Genomic DNA, 4,669 nt, shown 5'->3' with positions numbered 1-4,669 from the left:
CAGGTACTGAGTACTGATTTCTCCAGGTTCCCATGGAATTGCATCTGCTTAAGTGAACACTGAAGCCACCACTGGTTAAGTCTTGTTTTGTACTGGGCTTCTGTGTTAATATGTTGAGTACTTATTCTCCTGCTGCACTCAATTTCTTTGTCAGATAGGCTTCAGAACTATTTAGTCATCACTTGCTACTTGTTCAGACTAATTTTAGAATTGCATATTTTCCATTAGGTTTCTGTGTACATTAGATACATTCAATTGGGAGGAGAGAGAGTCAAGCTTTGAACTGATTTGTTTTCCATTACCCAAGTTAAGAGAACACATTGACAATTTACTCCTCCCTGGAATTATTGTGAGGTTCTGCTGCAAAGTACACACAGCTGTATCTCTTCAAGCATCAAACATAAGTGAGAGCTTATTCACACACTCCTAAGTGTTAGTGCTTTTCTGCAGTTGTATTAACTTGCTATTCCAAGGCAGTTCCCTGTCCAGAAAGCTAGTGAAGGAGGGAAGAGTCTAATGTGTGTACCCAAAGCTAAACATGGAGATGCTACATTAAAAAATAACTCATTGTCTTTAGTTTCTTGAAAGTTTGCTGTCAATGTTTGTGCTTTATGGCAGGAAAATAACCTTGGGCATAAAGAACAACTCAGTTAAGCCCCTCAAAATGGGAATGTGCTACATTTTCAGATAAGCTTCCTCCTGCTACTCTCATGTCTCAGTGGTCTTGCACTTTGAGTCAAAGAAGTGTATTTTGGAAGACTAAGCAATCAACAAGGTTTGTCTGCTAAAGCCTTTCTCAAATGAAACAAGGCATGTTTGCACAATGCAGGGAGTCAGGCAGGGTCTTCACTTACCATCTGACAGAGGAAATGCAATAGCTGAGTGGGTGAGCAGTCCAGCCTAGCTGCTAGGCCAGGAAACAGGTCAGGCTGAGTTGTTCTGCAGAAAGGTGTGGCAGATGGGGTTTGGTGCATGTGGGACATTTCAACAGATCCATTGCTTAGGCGTGGTTCAGTTTGACTGTGAAGTGCTATTGGGGCAATTGCCCATGATGAGGAATTGTGTCAAACCACTATCACAAGGTTTACCCTGTCTGTCCTTTGGAATGACAGAAACCACTTGTTTCTCATTGGCTTTCTCTGCTGTTGCTGTTTGTAGAGATGAACCAGGGCAAAATGAAATGCTTTTAGGTTTTTTGAGTCTGCAGATTGGCCAAGTGTCATTTGGGTAAATTGAAGTAAGTTTTGGATGGAGATTCATTGTGCCAAACATTGTGTTGCTTAGCTTTACCAGCCAGGTGAGACTTCATGGTGTGCTGCAGCATGCAATAACGAATGGAACAAATTCAGGACAGAAACCATTCCCTGATGACATACTCTGCCCCAGCAGCTGCAGTGTGCACGAAATGCTCCAGTTCAAAGCTGTTGCTGTAACTCTGTGGCTGTGCCAGGCGATGGCAGTGCTGGTGGCTCCTGAGGAAAGCTCTCCATGCAGCACAGGCTGCAGAGTCTGTGGCTCTGCTGGAGTTCTCTGTGGAGCTGGCAGTGCCACCACATGTATGTTGTAGTACAAGGTACAGTTATTTGTAATACCAAGGTACCCCAAAATACTCAGAGAACAGAAGAAGGTGAAAATAATTCTGAGTTTTACAGGGGTGTAGTTGGTACCTGTCCATAAAAAGGTGAAAATAATTCTGAGTTTTACAGAGGTGTAGCTGATACCTGTCCATAAGCATGAACCATGACCTTTTTGGAGCAAACTATGAGATGCAATTTTCATAGAATCATAGAATTTAAGGGTTGGAATGGACCTTACAGATCATCTAGTCCTAACCCTCCCTGCCCTGGGCAGGGACACCTACTCACTAGATCAGGTTGCTCAAGGCCTCATCCAGCCTGGATTGAACAGAATCTGCTCATCAGAACATCCTGGTAAGAAAAGAAAACTAATTGCACCTACAATTTAGTGCCTTCTTCATTCTGCCAAAGATGTCTAAGAGAATCTGTCCCCATAGTGTTGGGTGACAGGTGTCATTTAAAAGAAAAAAACCCCCATTAATATATGCATTGACAGAATGTTATCTTTGCACACCTTGGGCTGTGAGCTGGAGCTGATAGAACTGTGTATTTCATCCTGCAGCTCATGTCCAAACAGCTGCAAGTCATCTATTTGTGTTTCCAGGTGAGCTTAGGTCTGTGGAGAGGCAGGTCAGAGCTCTCAGCAGCAGGACAACCATTTCCCATGTGGAAACTGCTGCTGTTCCTGCCTTGCCAGGTCAGAATAAACGGAGCAGCATCAGCTGGCTGCTGTGCTGCTTTCAGCAGACAGATGCTAGGACTCCCATTGTGCAGTGTGTTCTGTGTACACATGGAGTTCTGTGTTCCCAAGAATCTGCAGCAGGGAACAAGCCCATAAGAATACAGACACTGGGACATCAGCTGTGAGTGTTGTGAATTGAGGGTGCAGTGACCTGTCTGCTTGATGCAGAGGTGAGCACAGCACGAGGTGAGGGTCAGGCTGGTACCTGTCCTAGTTTGTTCTCACTCCTTCCTCAGATGCAAAGCAAACCTCTGTGTGTTTGTACATTTACCTGCCCTGAAATGTGGATGGTGCTGTGTTCCAGTAAAAGGAATTCACACTGTTGAGGACCTGGTTGTAAGGTAACATGAGCCTGAGGCAGCATCACAAAGAGAACCATGTGCCTCGGGAACACTTGCACATTGACAGAGCAATTCCAAATGTTTGTGTTGCATCAGTTCTGCAAATGCTTTTTGTTCCAGTGCATAAAAGATACAGTGCCTGTCAACATTAGCTTTGTAAAGAGAGACGTTTTCTTCTGTTGACTAATTATCCAGCGAATATATTGGGTTTGAAGAGGCACTTCAATAATTTAGCAGGCATGTGCCAGGTAATATAGGAGCTTTTGTCTTACTAGTGGCATAGATCTTCAGCCATGTGTAACTCTAGCTCTGGCTTTATGTATTCAAGGAAGTGTTTCGTATAGCTCCTGTATCAAGTGCCACTGAAAAGCAGGTCTAGATAAAAGATTAAGGTAATGCTCTTACCTGTGCATAAGGAAAGTTTACCCTTTACTGCCCAGTGGATCGTTTGCAGGCAACAAGTGCTTTATCTGTGTGAGCTGTGGATGTGCTGAGGACCAACAATGAGTGCAGCAATAGAAAAAAATGCTGGAAACTGCATATCAAATGCTCAGGGTGAAGTCTCCCCTTCCTGATGGTGTATTAAAAAATGCTTTGTAGTTTGATACAGAAAACTTTCTGTCATTAATGTTTCTTAAATGCAGATCATTGGTTTGCTGCACCAGGGAAGGAGAGTGACAATGTTCAGTTCCTCAGAACACTGCAAAGCAAAACTCACATGATTTTCCTCCAACTCTCCCAAGATACTCACTGTTGTGCCATCCCCCAGAAAGGTGTAAGCTCAAATGTCCTTTTCTGACCCACTGCTAAGTGGTTCAATCACCTTCCTCTGCTAACCTGAAATGCAACTAACTTCTAATCTACAACAAAGGAAGATCAGTTTTGTTTAGAACAGGCCAAGACTATAGTGCTCAGAAAAGTGCAGAGATAATGCAGTAGCTCAAACCATTCTCAAATGACTACAACTAGAGTTCGAACACAATCTTTACAACCTTTTTTTCTTTGGAAGGACAGCTGTCTGCCATGCTCCTGCTGTGGCAGAGCGGGATTTATATGGACTTGGGTATCACTTACTGACAGGTAATTGCTTTCTGCAGATACCTGACTCTTTTCCTTGGAGCTCTCCCTTTTCTGTGTGATGTCCATTCTCAGGCTGTAGCAGCAGGGCTGCAGACAGTAGTTGCTTGTTTAAGCATGAATGTTTAATTTATGGAACAGTATCTATATAATTGTAAAGAACAACTCTCACATCTGTTGAATGTTGTCAGATGTCAAACATGAGCATGTAGCGTTTCAGAAAACACATTCACTGGACTGAAACAGCTTTTCACAAAACCACAGAAAGATGGGAAATGTCTATGAAAAGAGAACAGCTTAGCAAAACCTTTTTCATTGAACCCTTCTCCCGTGGAGCTTTTGTTCAGCCATAGGCTGCGTGATGCAGTTGGAGTCATTCTGCAATGCTGACCTGTGTCTTTCACAATGGCTAAGGTCATCCAGTTCATCATCTAAGCACCTTTCTTTGGTGGTCCTGCCAACAACAGTAGGCAGATGAGAGAGAAGATGATTGAACTCTCCAAGCTATTCTGAACATAGCTTGGCCCAGGGGAACGTTCCCCAGTAGTAACCTACTTGCTACTACTTTGCTCTTAATGGGCCTCCTTATCCTGGACAGTGCTGTCAAAGCTGCCCTTCTGGTAAGGAAACAGAAGAGTTGGTTTTATTTCTTGTAGGCTGAGGAAAATGTCCTTTGAGGCAGGACTGGCAAAAGGAAAACCATACTCCAAGAAGCAGAATGAATCTCCTGGTTTAGTACTGATTCATACAGTTCTGAGCTTGACTTGACTTTACAAATACAGATCAAAAGATCTGCCAAGCTTTGTGTCCTTCTGAGGGTGCAATACATACCCTCCTTTTGAGGGTAGTACATACCCTCTATATTGCCTTATACTCTATCTGCTTACTCACTGACTAAAAGCATGATGCAGTTAGTAACTGCTCCATGTGAC

The sequence above is a fragment of the Acanthisitta chloris genome, unplaced genomic scaffold (genome assembly GCF_000695815.1).
Source record: "Acanthisitta chloris isolate BGI_N310 unplaced genomic scaffold, ASM69581v1 scaffold30287, whole genome shotgun sequence".
Lineage (NCBI taxonomy): Eukaryota > Metazoa > Chordata > Aves > Passeriformes > Acanthisittidae > Acanthisitta > Acanthisitta chloris.
Note: the sequence above shows the minus strand (reverse complement) of the source record.